Below are 15,687 nucleotides of genomic sequence, written 5' to 3'. Positions count from 1 at the left end.
ACCAACACACCAAAACTAGTTATACCTTCATGTGAAAGAATTTACTCCCAGTGAATTGTACTTCAGGCAGATGTGTAGCTGTCTGCCTGAAGTAACCAATGGGCTGGGGGAAGGGAGTAAATGTCAGGAAGGATGAAGAGGGAGGGGGAAAAAAAAAAAAAAACTAGTTATACCTTCATGTGAAAGAATTACTGATGTCTTTTTTTAAATTGTGTCTTCTGTTTTTTTCTATGTTACTCAAATTTTCTATAAGATACATATATTACCTTTATAATTACAAAAAAAAGTTTAACAATTTCAAATATAAATCCATAATAAACAATAAATGGAAATCCAACAGCTCTCCACCCCACTCCCACAGATAGGCAGATAAGGCAGTAAACAGGGGGAAAAGCTGCTTTGTTTTAAATCCAGGGCCAAAAACACATAAGGCTTCTTGACTTGAAAACAAAAACGTTTCATGTCTCACGTATCCAAACAGGCTTTGGGAATTCGATAGTCAAAATATTTTCCTGAACACCAAAATTATCTCTGAAGAACAAACTAGTAAAGCAAGCAGGAAGTTTACCAGGAATACCCTAAAAACTAATAATGGCTTTTACAGCTTTGATAAATCCATGCCAGCTCACAGGAGTACACAGTGTAACACAAACAATCTCCAGTGAGTCTGTCACCATACCTAAACAGGAGAGCATGAAATCCTTAGCATAAGGCTTCTCACTGGCAAGAATCACTGATGCTGATAAAATTAAGCCTTTGGTGTTTGCCTTTCAAAGGCTACTTTTGCAGTCTTTGGAATGGCTTTCTTGGAGTAACAGCTAACTACGCCAAACTCTTTGCATTCATTATCTTGTTTCATCTTCACAACCCTAAAAGGCAGCATTTCTCAACCTCAGCTCTACTGATATTTTCAGTCAGGATAATTCTTCATTGGTGGGGGACTGTCCTGTGCATTGTAGGATGGTCAGACATGTCCCTGGACTATACTCACCAAACGCCAGCAGCACCCCACCCCTAGGTTGTGACACAAAAAATGTCTCTTGACATTGACAAGTGATTACTACAGGTCAAAATCCCTGCAGTTGAAAACTACTGCTACAAAAGTATACAGTATTCTGTATTTGACAAATGAGGAAACTGAACCACAGCTACAGGTCCATCTAACTCCAGAGCCCAAGATCCACCACTCCATACTACCTGTGTGCCCAGGTAGGAGGCCTAGCTTAGAGTATAACTAATACTGCATTTTCTACCTGGAGCATCTTTGCATCTCCATGGAGCTTGGCATAGGCCTAATGCTCCTTTACTGGTTGAATGAACCAATCATCTCATCACATAAATATTTACTGAGTTCCTACTGAGTAACAGGTCTTGTCAACAAAGGCACAGTCATGGTCTTCAGCTAGTCCATAATCTATTTGAAGAAATAAGACAAACCCAGAGAAGAGCCATTTGGAGAGTCAGTGTTGGAAAAAAATCTCAGTTTCCTCATCTGTAAAATGGAGGTAACGCTAGTGCTGCCTCATAATCAACTGAGATACTGCAAGTAAAGTTCCTATCACAAAGTACAATTTCAAATAACAAACAGATGCCAGATCTCAAAATCACTGGGCTGGAAGGAACCTTCAAAGACAACTTTAACTCACCACCGAATTGGTACTTGAGCAGTTAAAACCCAAAAATTTAATTACCTGATTCCTGCAAAGTTCCTGCACGAATGAGCTCTGATTGAGACTCTCAGCTAAGTTTTCCTGATGAACTGCTTTTGAGTGGGTCTGGAGGAAAGAGGAGAGGTTAAGAAAAGAGAAGAGCAACAGGAAAAATAGAAAGGTTTGCTGGACTTACGGCCCTGCAGGAATTGGAACCAGAATCCTCTGCACAGGAGGGCAGGGAAAGGCAAGCTTGGAGAAAGAGGTCAAGATAGATGAGGTCACAAGATGACACAGTGGTAATAATAGCCAGGCGAGACTTAAGAAATATTTCTCCCAAGAAAAGTAACCAAAGGCTGCTACCAAGTATATACCCAACTTCTATTACGAACAGGGAATTTAATTTCTCAGACTAAAAGATCAACTTTCAGGTTGCTTCACAGCATTCTTAAGAATAGCCAGATACTTGCTTTCCATTTACATAACTGAACATGAAGATTTTGCCACAGCAAAGAATCACTCTGCCTTAAGTGTAAACCCAAAAACGAGATGGACTGGCATCTTTCTCCCCATCTCCAGTCCATCTTGTTCTTTAGGGCACCAGCAAAGCATAAGAAAACAAGAGCCCACAGTGGCCAGACCTCTTTTTAAAATCTGAACTTCAATAGGTGAATTTCGGTAAGTGAACCCTCCCAAAGCAAGTGTCAGCTGAAACTTCTTTATTAATAACACGTAGGCCAAACCAACCCTGTCTCCATGCAGTCTCCACCCCAGGAGCACCAGGATGAGAACTCTGCTGTAAGCCATGGCTCACAGGTCAAAGAAAGCTTTGGAGTAGGCAGGGTGGCAGGGAACCAAAATTATTTGGAAATTTTGTCTGGTAGTAAGGTGCAGAATAAAGAGAAGAGACTAACTGCAGGGCTCCAGGAGGAGGCAACGGCAGGGTCTGTATCAGAGATGAGGATGATGTGAACCCAGATACACTGGTAGGGGATACACTGGTAGGGGGAATGCAGAATGATTCAAAATCGAAAGGCAAAAATGACCTTGCTGATGGCCAGGAGAGGGTCTCCTAGGCTACCACCTACAAAGCTGACACATTGCAAACTTTAATAATGAAGCTGAGACATTAGGACCAACGGACACTTTTGAGCTCACTCAAAAGTGAGCTCTTTGACTTCTGAGACATCTTCATGGACCTGTGACCTGGGCAGTAACACAGGACTCCATGCTCAGAAAAGACCCATGGTTCATTTAATACTCTACCGTTACCATCTTGAGAATGATAGTAATTTTGCATTTGTGTTTTATAAGTCAGGTCCAACAAGACAATGGAGCCCACAGTGAGCAGAGGAGAACCATGTGATATGGTTTGGATGTTTGACCCCTCCAGATCTCATGTTGAAATGTGATTCCTAACGTTGGGTGTGGGCCCTGGTGGGAGGAGACTGGATCATGGGGGTGGATCCCTCATGAATTGTTTAGCACCATCCCCTTGGTAATGAATGAATCTTGCTCAATTAGTTCATGGGATATCTGGTTGTTTAAGAGTCTGGGACCTCCCCCTTCTGTCTCTCTTGCTCCCTCTCTCAACATGTAACAAGCTGGCTCCCCTTGCCTTCTGCCATGATCAGAAGCTTCCTGGGGGCCTCGCCAGAAACAGATGCTGGCGCTATGCTTCATGTACAGCCTGCAGAACTGTGAGCCAATTAAACCTTTTTTCTTTATAAATTACCCAGCCCTACTTTTCCTTTATAGCAATGCAAAACAGCCTAACATACCACGTAATATGTACAGCCACCATTCCTGGGCTCCCTATTCACACAGTTTTCCCAATGCACCGTGAGCACAGAATTCCAGTGAACTCCTGGTGCGTGGAAGTTCAGCAACACTTAAAGCAAGTGCAAGGTAAGTGTGTTACAAACACAACTGAGTAAGCAGGCAGGTGAGTGCTGACTGCCCCAAGAGGCAAGGCCTTCCATTTGAACCAGAACTTGATTAAACACAGAAATGCCTTTCTAAGAAACACAAATGACCAACGAGCCTTAGCATATCATCTTTTTCTCATGTTACTTAACCGTATTAGCCAACCACTTACGCTGAAGATGATGGCACAGAAGGAAGAGGAAAGATAAAGCAACTCACAGTTGCTTCTCCTTTCGGTCCTTCCTTACACATCATAAGGCAAAGGTAGCTGTCAACAGAATGTGCACATCAAGAAGTGAAATAAAGTAGTTAAATTTTGTGCAGTGTTTCCACTGTTTCCGTAACAATATACATACGCATTGACAACTTCAGCAATTCTCCATATGAGTTCAATGCTCTATATTTTCATTCAAAACCAGCACTGCACTGGGCGCAGTGGCTCACACCTGTAATACCAACATCTTGGGAAGCCGAGGCAAGAGGATTGCTTAAGCCCAGGATTTCAAGACCAACCTGAGCAAAATGGTGAGACCCTGTCTCTACCAAAAAATTAGTCAGGTATGCACCTGTAGTCCCAGCTACTTGGGAGGCTGAGGTGGGAGGATCACCTGAGCCCAGAAAGTAGAAGCAGCAGTGAGCTGTGTCCGTGCCACCGCACTCTAGCTTGGGTGACAGAGTGAGATCCTGTCTCAAAAAACAAAACAAAATGAACAACCACAAAAAACCCTTCAACATCGTACAATATAAAGATGAAGAGGAAATTCATGCTAAAAACTTCAATGCTTCGTTTTTTAATTTTTTAATTCATGTTATAATTTTAATGTTTAATTTTTCTTCACATAGAATGACAAGTAGCTAATATCATGACAAATCAAGAGAAAAAGCTGTATGTGAAAGAAAAAAGCTTCATATTTTAGTACCTTTAACAGCACTTTTTTCTTGCCTTTTGAACAAAGGGTCACACATTTTCATTTTGCACCAGGTTCCATGGGTTATATAGCTGGCCCTGCTGAGAACCATTGAACTCAAGAATATTATGCCTATCAATTTATACTGCACGAACTTGAACAAGCCTTTACTGACACCTTTCAAAGCAACCGCCACAAGACCCACCAATGGACTGATGGAGTAGTGATTTTTAGTACCACGTTCTTAATTATTGGATTTTTCAAACCTTTTCTCACATCCCCCTGATGTTATTATCACAACAAATCTGCTGAAATGCCACAAGCCTATGTTTTTTCAACTAAAGATCTTTCTAGAAATAAGTAAACTGAAAATCAGAGACCACCTTAACAGGAGGAGAATTTAATCCAGAGCTGTCTCTGTTGGACGACTCCTTTCTACAGAGTATTTCCTGGTGCCTTGGTGGTTCTGTTTTAACCAAACCCTAGCTGTGGCCTCTAAAACCAGTTGTTTCTCACCACTCAGAGCTCAGATTTCCCCCAAGAAGTTGGCCTGTGAACCATTAAGTCTGGTTGTCTAAAAGTTCCTCCTTCAAAGACAGTCAAGTTTTCCCTTGTCTAATTTCATTCTCTCTCTCTTTTTTTTTATAATCACTACTTTCCACTTCAATAAATTAACTTCCTGCCTGGAGACACATTCTGGCAAATGTGTCAGTTTGTATTGTTCAGATGAGAGACTTCTGTCATTCTTTCAAATTTTTCCTCCATAACAATAATCCCCAGAGCCAGCCTCTCAGCAGCCGGAGTTACTTGTCTGTGAATTTCCTTTCACTCCTTCCTACTCTACTGATAAATCAATGCAGACCGCCTCCAGTGAACTTACTCAACTCATATCCCTTCTTATCACATCTTTTTCTTTGCCATTTCCCCCATCCTTTTTTCCATCCCATCGGAAGAAGAGTTCTTACGGATTTTGAGGCTAACCCACTGCCCTCCACTTGATTTTGAGTCTAGCCCCATCTCTCCACCCTGGACCATGCACTCATTCCTTTCTCCCTTTCCCTTCTTTTAATATCTTCCGGTCTACCTGAGCCTTCTTCAACCCAATCCATCTACCACGTCTCTCTCGAATCAATTCCTGAAAGGATGAACTAACTAAGCCACTGCAATACATCAGCTCCTGTGCAGTCCTCAATTTTTTGCACTCTGGATTCCAACTTCATGAACTGACCTGGCACCAGGACTAGGGGCAGTCTGTTGGACACACCCTTGTAATGAGTCTGTTGCACTGAATGGCATGGTTAGTCCACTTACGCTGTGCTTCCTCCCTTGGTCACCATCGTCCTCCACTTCTCTTTGGCAGATCCTGCTCTATCTCCTCTCCTAACTTCTTTTTTGCCTGACCATTTCTAAATATCAGGAGTCCCCTGAAGACTGTATGCTTGCTTCTCTTTCTTTTCTACATAATTTTGTTTGGGGAGCTCATCTATTCTCACTCTTTACATAACAGCCCTATAGAGATGATCCATCAGTCTAGGGTTTGGCCTAAACTCTAAACCTAAATTTCTAAATTCTTGCTTACCATCTTTACATGAATAATGTCAAATAACAGTTAGTACTGGCTTTTAACACCCCAAGTACAGAACCATACCAGAGGTAGGACTATGAAGAGGTTGAAGATACTGGTCCTGGAGCTGCACCTGCCTGAGTTGAAATTCTGAGTCTGATGTACATAATCTGTGTGACACTGGGAAAGTTACTTAGCCTCCCTGTGCCTCAGATTCCTCATCTGTAATAAGGGAATAATCTAGGTTGAAATATTTAAGGTGCTTAGAGCAGTGCTTGGTACATAAAAAGTGTAATCTGCCAGGTAAGTGTTACCTATTATTGTTGTTATTCTCCTAAAAATCTGATAAGACAGGCATTATTATTCTATCCATTCATACAATGAGAAAATTAAGGATATTGTGGGTCATGATGGAATCTCAAACTCCAGATGTTCAAATCTTAACTCATATTTCCCATTAAAATTCAACTTTCATTTAGTCAGGCATGGAGGCATGTGCCTGTAGTTCCAGCTACTCAGGAGGCTGAGCAGGATTGCGTAAGCCCAGAAGTTCACAGCCGCAGTGCACAACGGTCACACCTGTGAACAGACACTGCACTCCAGCCTGGGCCACACAGCAAAGCATTATCTTTTTTTAAAAAAAATTAACTTTTGCATGTGGGCCATTCTTGATTTAGGGTATTCTGTCCTTCTTGCTCCCCTTGCTCCATATACCCACTAGAAACACCCAATCTACTATTTCCAGAGTTATTTTTATAAAACGGTAGTTCTCTCACTTCTTCCTTTCTTAAAAACATCCTGTTTTAAGGAATAATCTTGTCACTCTCTTTAAAACCCTGTAAGATTTGCCCCAATGTAGCTTACCTCTTTTCAAACAATGTTGTTCTCTCTTTTCTCTAAATCTAATCTCACAATATTCTACATTTTGCTCCAAACCCAAGTGTGCTCGTGTTTCCCCACTGCCTCCTCAAAATCTCCCATCCACTCTTTAATGCCCATTCAAGTCCCACTTCTTCTAGAGGAACCTCATGAAACCCAGTCTCTTTCTTTGCTCTGGTGACTAGTCTAGTTCATAGTATGCTCTTCCCCCACCTACCTTCAAAATGACCAATAAATAGATGTTTAAAATTTTAACGTATTTTATATTTCATGAGTATTGTAACATAAACATAATATACTATTAAAAAAATAACAAAGTCCCCTTCATCCCAACTCCCATAGGTCATCCCACTTAGCAGTTTTTCATACACTGGCAAATGTAAATCATACATATGTGCTTGGTTTTTTACTTCTTAAAATACATATAATAGACATCCGTATAAGTCAGTATATTCAATCGTTTTAACAGCTAAACAGTATTCTAAATCTGCTTTTTATTATGGTTATGTATAAGGTGTGCCATCTCTTTCTGCCCCCGTCTCCTGTATATGAATATTCTTAAGGTAAAGATCATGTTTTTTGGTCTTTCCATCTCCAAGAGGACCTTGTACCAAGGCTGGGAATTGCTTAACACATGCTTAATGAAATACTAACAACAATATCTGTCATCAAACCAGTGCATGTTGGGTGCCAAGAAAACAGCTGTTGGTGCTTCATAGACATTATCAGATATAATCCTCATAACCACCCAATTATTCCCATTTCACAGAAGACTTAACCAAAATCACACAGCTGGTAACCACAGGGGATTCTAATCCACATCTGTCTGAATCTGGAGCCCCACTCTTCAGCCCTATGCTATAGTTAATAAAAATTTTATAGGGACATCCTCTGCTTTCTCAACCAAAGCTGGAAAACAGAAGAGTTCCAAGTATTCTGGTGTGGGCAGGTGGGAATGAGGAAAAGAGACAGGAGGTGGAATGAATGCCGAGTAGATGGAGGCAAGGGATTGTAGCTGTAAAGCCAATCTACCATTCAGCCATTCCATCTGTGTTTACCGAGAACCTACTAGGAGAAAGAGCTGAATTCTCTGCCTCCCCCTTCCAGGCTCCCCACTACACTTTCCTTCAGTATAAGTGCCATCATTTGTTGAAGATCTATCATGTGTTGAATATACCATTATTATTCCTATTAATAATTTCTGGCTGAGTGTGGTGGCTTATGCCTGTAATCCCAGCACTTTGGGAGGCTGAGGCGGGCAGATCAGCTGAGGTCAGGAGTTCGAGACCAGCCTGGCCAACAATAGTGAAACCCTGTCTCTACTAAAAAAAAAAAAAAAAAATTAGCTGGTCATGGTGGCGGGCACCTGTAATCTCAGCATCTCAGGAGGCTGAAGCTGGAGAATCACTTGAACCCAGGAGGTGGTGGTTGCAGTAAGCTGAGATTGCACCACTGCACTGCAGCCTGGGTGACAGAGCGAGACTATCTCAAAAAAAAATAATAATTCCTAATTATTTCTAATCCTTCCAAAAATGCTATGGTACATATATCAGAGTTACCATTTTATGGATAAGAAAGCTGAGACCCAGAGAGGCTAAATTACTTGCCAATATTAAACTGTAATAAATAGCAAAGCCAGGATTCAAGTTGTGGATCTGCATGGCTCCAAAGTCTTACCTTTTTTCTCATACAAAATAATGCCTTTTTATTTTTAAAGAAAATATAAACTAAGATTTTTAAACATTTAGACTAAGTTAAGATCACATTTGGCTGCAAGTAACTACCCCAAGTTCTGTGGTTTAATCAAGTAGATATTTTATTTTTCTCACGAAGAGTCAAGAAACGGGCAGACAGGGTCCAGTAGAGCAGCTGTAGAATGCTATCAGCTTCTCAGCCTCCTTCTAACTTTCTACCCAGTCATCTTTAACCCTCAAGCTTCTTGTCTTTGGTCATGCGATAGCCTGTCTAGTTTCTCCAGGGAAGAAGTACAAAGAGCAAATGGCTTAATAGGCAAGCTCACAGAGGCCGGACATAGTGGTGAATTAAACAAAATGGGTTCAGGCTGGACACGGTGGCTCATGCCTGTAATCCTGGCACTTTGGGAGGCCAAGGCAGGTGGATCACCTGAGGTCAGGAGTTCAACACCAGCTTGGCTAACATGGTGAAACCCCATCTCTACTAAAAATACAAAAATTAGCCAGGCATGGTGGCAGGCGCCTATAATCCCAGCTACTCGGGAAGCTGAGGCAGGAGAATCGCTTGAAACCAGGAGGCAGAAGTTGCAGGGAGCTGAGATCGTGCCACTGCACTCTAGCCTGGGCGACACAGCGAGACTCTGTCTAAAAAAAAAATGGGTTCAGTTACAGAGAAGGAGGAAGGATGGATATCAGTTGGGCATCCAGCCGTGTCTTTTCCACAGGGTGATATGAAGTGCAAGTCATCCTACGGAATCATATTCCCTTAGTAGAGAAAAACAATAAAATAAACTTAATTCTGTGTTTAGTAGCTTTCTCAGTTATGCAAAGTCACACATTGATGGAGGTGGAGGACAGAAAGATGTGACAGTTTGACAAAAGCATCCAGGCAGCTGATGCAGAGGAAAAACCCCACTGAGACACAGGGGACTTCACACAAATGGCCCTGGCCGGATCACAGGTACAACCAGAGTGTCTCCTTGAGTTGTCACTGTTTCCCTTCCCCCACTCACTTCCCAGAGTTAATTTTGAGAACCCACAGGTTCATAGGACTCTTCCATCATTCACAAGAAAAAGTAGAGTGTGCTCAAATTCCAGTGCAAACAAAAGAAAATTCTGTACTGTGTTGTTATAAGCAGCAGCATCTTTAGAAAAAGATAATGGTCACAAGGGCATTCTTCATGCAACAGCAGCCACCCTGTCAAGTCACTAGATGAAAAAAGTAGACCATAGAGTCCCAACCTTGTTTTCACTTTACTCTAAATAAACTAAATACAATAAACTTTCTTCATGAAAAACTCATGCAACTCTGTGGTAATGAGATATTTGTGCAGAGTACTATGGATGAAGAGAAGGGTGACAAAATGCCAGCAAAAGGACATCAGTGAGCTTGATCCTAGGCACAGAAATACAAGAAAACACAGGTATATTTAGTGATATGGTACAGCACTATCTTCTGTGTAATTCTACGGTACAGTATTACTGCATACCATGAAAGAGTCCACAGTCTTCCCAATGGGCCTACCTAGTTCTTCCCCAAAACTACCTTGCTGGCCTAAAGAATCTGTCCACTTCTTAAGAGTTCAGCTTTTATTGTTAAAAGAAAAAATTAAAATGTGGCCCCTTCTCTTTTTTAGACAGAGTATTGCTCTGTTGCCCAGGCTGCAGTGCAGCTGCATTATCTCAGCTCACTGCAACCTCCACCTCCTGGGTTCAAGCAATTCTCCTGCCTCAGCCCTCCTGAGTAGCTGGGACTACAGGTATGCACCACCATATCTGGCTGATGTTTGTATTTTTAGTAGAGACATGGTTTCGCCATGTTGGCCAGGCTAGTCTCAAACACCTGACCTCAAATGATCTGCCCACCTCACCATCCCAAAATGCTGTGATTACAGGCATAAGCCACCACGCCTGGCCTGGCCACTTCTTTAGGAATAGATTTGCCACTGAAAAAAGTCTTAGTCCCTCTCTCACCAGGTGAAATTGAATTTCCCCTCTTAACAAAGACACACATACCAAGAATGAGCACACCTACCCTTCTGACCTTGTCTTTTTAGGTCAAATGCATGATTTCCTTAAATTAAAGGAGAGGTGAAAATGCCCAGGCCCTACTCTGTAGTCCAGAGGTGTCCATAAAATCTAGAGCCAGACCCAAACATGATGGTACTTGATCTTCTTCCTGTATGATCCATATTTGAGACATGACCCTTGGCAAGAATGACTGATACTCAACGCAATCTGAGTTTGTACAATTCTTTCAGGTATGGACATTTTTAGGTGCACCACTGTACAGAAACCACTACATGATCTTTCTATTCTGAACTCATTACACTTGCCAAAAAAAACAAGGATGTGTGTGTGGACCAGTCAAAATGTGAGTCCCATCAAGTTCCAGGGAGATGCATAACCAAAGAGCACTCACAAACTGTGACAACACATCCCCCTGGACCAGTCAGAGTCCAAACCCACCTTTCAGAAATAGACACTCTTCTGTGGGTTCAGACTGGTACATGTTTAGCTCAGGTTCTCTCCCCTACTCCCCAAAACTGCCTAAAAAGTGAGTAAACTTAAAACTCCTGGAAGGGCCTGTATTTTTTATCTAAAATCCAGTTGTTTGGTACATTAGTTGTTTTTTTTTTTTGAAGTGAAAAAAATGCTCACCACTTGGCTTTTTTTAAAACAATATCACGGAACACCAAATGAGTATTAGTAATTATTATATATAAAATGAAGAGTGTAAAAGAAAGATTCTTTGCATTTTGTAGGGTGGAATAATTCAGTTTAGTTTTAAATTTATGAGCTCCATTTAACCCAGCATCAATTTGTGTGGCAGTGACATATATGACAAAAGCTGTAGGGTTTTTTTTTCACTAGGAAGAAGGTTCTGACGTGCACTACAATGAATTTGAGAAATAAATGACATAACACACTACTGATGTGCTGAACTACAAGAGCCCAGAGCAGTTTTTGGACAGTTTGATAACTGATTTAATTGTGAAATTATCCACTTTTAGTTGAACAAAAAATGCTGGCCAGAAGACATTTTGTTCTTTTATTCACAAAGAATACCCTGCATAGCTGGGCACAGTGGCTCACACCCGTAATCCCAGCACTTTGGGAGGCTGAGGTGGGTGGATCACCTGAGGTCAAGAGTTCGAGACCAGCCTGGCTAACATGGTGAAACCCTGTCTCTACTAAAAATACAAAAATTAGCCAGGTGTGGTGATACACGCCTGCAATCCTAGCTACTCAGGAAGCTGAGGATGAGAATCACTTGAACCCAAGAAGCAGAGGTTGCAGTGAGCCAAGATTGTGCCACTGCACTCCAGCCTGGGCAACAGAGACTCTGTCTTAAAAAAAAAAAAAAAAACAACTCTGCATCCTGCATCAAAATGTGACAGTAACCCTAATAGCTTTAACTCTCATATTTAAATCCATCTGTTTGACCATAGTTAAAAACAACAACAAAATAATCATGATAGTTATGATTATGGCTTCCTGAAATATTTCACAACTTGCTGCTCAACTGTGATTTTTTTTTCTTAATTTTAGATCTAATATGACTTTCTAGGGAAATCTTTGAAAATAAATATGTCATTATGCAAAACTTCCTGCCTATGTTTTCCCCTTGAAGCAACGTTTTTTTAATAAAGAATCAAGACACAAACCCAAACATGAATGAATATACATTCATTAATTCACTCCTTCACTCATTGTTTTGAAAAGTAATTCAAATAGGCCAGAGACATGTAATAACATCTTTGAAAAGACAGGCTGGGCACCCGTGGCTCACTCCTTTAATCCTAGCACCTTGGGAGGTTGAGGTGGCTTGATCGCTTGAGCCCAGGATTTCAAGACCAGCCTGAGCAACATGGCGAAAACTCGCCTCTACTAACAATACAAAAATTAGCCAGGTGTGGTGGTGCGTGCCTGTAGTCCCAGGGGAGGCTGAGGTGGGAGAATCATTTGAACCTGGGAGGAAGAGGCTGCAGTGAGCAGAGATTGCGTCACTGCACTTCACCCAGGGTGACAGAGTGAGACCCTGTCTCAAAAAATACAGAAAACAAAAAGACAAGACAGAATGCTGAATACAATGTTCTTTCAGTTAACAGTTTGAAAACTATGCTGGTTTGGTATATAAATAAAAAGTTAGTTTTAATGTAACAAATTATCCACATAATCTAAATTAATTCATACAAATATTTTATGAATATGAAAGTTTTAAAAGAAGTCAGCTAGTCAGTAACTAAGGGAAAAATGACCTTTTCTGACTTATCTCATGCTAGTACAAGGAGTAATAAAAAGACTATATAAACAGTTAATTAACCATCCCTCAATGAACTTGTTCCCAAAAATTGTCAATGATGCCCTTGAAATTAGGGACTATTGATCTGGAACTTCAGTGTGTCCTGGATTTCAAATTAACATTTATCCATTAAGGCCAGATGATCTTAATTTTTAAAGTTGCTATTGGAAGTATGACAGTTGTTGGTCAAAGGAATTTAAACCTGATCCTACCGTTCTCAATAACTCAAACATCTCTTAAGTATTCTATGTTTTACTACACCATATCTCCCTCATAAACATGGACTGAGAAAGAGAAATATTGGTTTAAATTAAGTATGCAAAATTACTGCTATTACTCAAGCTGTGAATCAAATTTAGAGTTTTGGTATATTCAAGTCCGTAAACTAGGACTAGTTTCTTGGAAAGAAAGTGTAAATCTGAATTTGGCCCATAAGGATAACATCCTAAAGATACCCTTCTTTACTTAGCCATCAGGCTGTTGCAGCCCCATCTTTTGGTATTACAAATGCAGTTGGAACATTATCAGCCAAGGAACACTACAGTGAGTTCACATTAGCCCACAGAAACTGCACTCCACAGCTCTATCCTACTGGAAAAAGTACACTAGAAAATACGATGTGTTTTATGTACTCCCCATAGAACATAAATAGAAAAGACTTGTTCATCATTATTGCAGAGCCATTTGCAATTTCTGGGTCTTAAGCCAAAACATAAACCAAAATTTAAAGTTCTTGTCTTTCCAATAAAGCAAATTTTCCTTTCTCAAAAAGCCTGCTATTTATCCACTCGATTTAATTTTTTCAGGAACTAAGAACAATACAGACCCAGGTATTTCCTAAACAACAACACAACCAAACACTTCTTTCTAGTTATGAAACTTAAAGATCATCTGGCTAGAAAGACAGACAACCCCATCTATAGTCCTCTATCCCACTTCCTGACTTGGGTTTACTAGATGTACTGTTGTGGCTTCTCTCTCTATCTCCTGGAAAAGCCTTTTCCTTCAGGGGCCTGGGATATGGATTTTGACTCACAATGAAGTCCACTCCCATTTCCTCCAGACCTGGCAACAGTAGGATCCTCACTGTTGAGGAGGACTTCGGTGAAAGAAAGGGGAAAATTGACTCAGGAGTCTCAGCGCCTACTTTTTTTTTTTCCTGCTCCAGAAGAGAGCCTTAAAGCATTGATGAGAGGGTCCTGAATCAGTGTGTGGAGTCAATTTCCCCACCCCCTCAAGAAAGTCAATCACACCCAGTTAGTGACCTGGGCACACAAAATCTCCACACAGGAAAAAGACAGGGCTTGAAACAGGAAATAAACACAAATCAGAATTCAATTCTTTCACTTCTTAAAAGTATCTTTTTCCTCCCGACAGGCAATTGTTTTCTTAAAATACCAAACTTGGACTTTGAAATCAAGTTCTCTTTCTATTGCTCTCTACTGTTCTTACTGAAAGCAAGGATTTGTTTTGGTCCCACAGCTTCAAAAATTCACGTCCCTATAATTAAGAGTTTATATGCCGCGCCTTCCACCGCATTTGCCTGTTAAAACTCCCTTCTCTAAAAAAGATCCCTGAAAACACAACTACCAGCCAGCCCCTCAAGTGGCCAAAGGAAACAGATCTGAAGATTTTCACAGCCATCCTAACCCCTCCAGATACAAAGTTGGCAGCTGAAGGGATTCTCAGTTAAAATATGAGTGACTACGTGTTGCAGTTTTAGAAGTGTGCCCCCAAGAGACGAGTGTTCCCACAGCTCATAATTAACAAACACCCCAAGTGAATTCTCATATCCTGACTGGATTACACAAAAGGGCAGTTTACATTGATATGTAATAACGTTGATATTATTTTACTTAATATATAATAGGCCACAGGGAGATTAAAAAAATACAAAACTTTTTTTCCTTTCAACGAGCATAATTTTTGAATCAATGATTCATAACTTTTTGTGGCATTTTTAAATCCCTCAATACACATAGACAGAGAGACACACACATCCCTGGTTGGGGTACTCAAGTATTACTGGGAGCCTAGGGTGCGGGGGTCTAAAGATACAGACAAGACCTACACGTGCAATCCTGGAGTATTCTTCAGGTACAAGCTCGGTCGGGGCCCCAGGAGTTAAGCCCTACCCCCGCACCTCCAGCACCCCCAAAAAGTGCCCTTTCCCATTGGGAAACAGGAGTGAGTTGGACAAGAAAATAAACCCGGGGAAGAGGAGCAGCTGCAACACCCAGCTGCAGCCACACAACGGTGCCACTTCCCTCCCGTCTCGGAGTGGAGCAAAACGCCCTTACCTGGGGGTGGAGAGCCGCCGGCAGTAGTTCCAAAAGTTCTTGTCCACCTCCCCTCGGAGTTCAAAGCCCCAGCACTCCCGCCCCGTCGCCGGCTCGCAGCACACGAGTCCTTCCCGTCCTTTCTCCACCCTGCCTGCCCTACACCATGTCAGGAATCCGGGCAGGCATCGAGCTGGGAGCTGACATCACTCCCAGTTCCAGGTACCTCCCCCTCCCACTGCCGCCCTTCTCTCCTCCCTCCCTGCAGGAATCAGCCAAAGAGAGTTAGCAGGGGGGCGGGGCCGGAGGCGCCTGCGCGCCCGCTGATTGGATCCGGGGAACGTCACTCAGAGGAGTGCACTAATTTTATACATTCCTCGCTGAGCCAGACTACGGCTGGAAGTGGGTGGATGGAAGAAAATGTTGCCCTTCCTGCTATCTCTAAGGAACGGGGATAATGCGATAGGGAAGAACCTGGCGGG

General features: G+C 41.7%; 1 protein-coding gene across 12 annotated transcripts in view; it reads right to left on the bottom strand.

Moving 5' to 3' along the window:
* PPFIBP1 (PPFIA binding protein 1) overlaps window positions 1-15,416 on the bottom strand; it is a 172,699-nt gene extending 157,283 nt beyond the window's left edge. For 6 of the 12 annotated variants that reach the window (XM_064377378.1, XM_064377381.1, XM_064377382.1 and 3 more), the window contains exon 1: window positions 15,227-15,415. The gene's annotated coding sequence lies outside the window, so the exon portion shown is untranslated. Of the gene's footprint in view, window positions 1-15,226 lie in introns of all 12 variants that reach the window. The other 6 variants (XM_064377380.1, XM_064377383.1, XM_064377387.1 and 3 more) reach the window with 2 other exon arrangements.
* Between the last annotated feature and the right edge of the window lie 271 nt (window positions 15,417-15,687).

The sequence above is a fragment of the Aotus nancymaae genome, unplaced genomic scaffold (assembly GCF_030222135.1).
Source record: "Aotus nancymaae isolate 86718 unplaced genomic scaffold, 86718_ANA_hifiasm-v0.15.2.pri h1tg000016l, whole genome shotgun sequence".
In the NCBI taxonomy this organism is placed as follows: domain Eukaryota; kingdom Metazoa; phylum Chordata; class Mammalia; order Primates; family Aotidae; genus Aotus; species Aotus nancymaae.
The sequence above is the reverse complement of the archived record's forward strand: the minus strand, read 5'-3'. Positions and strand labels throughout refer to the sequence as shown.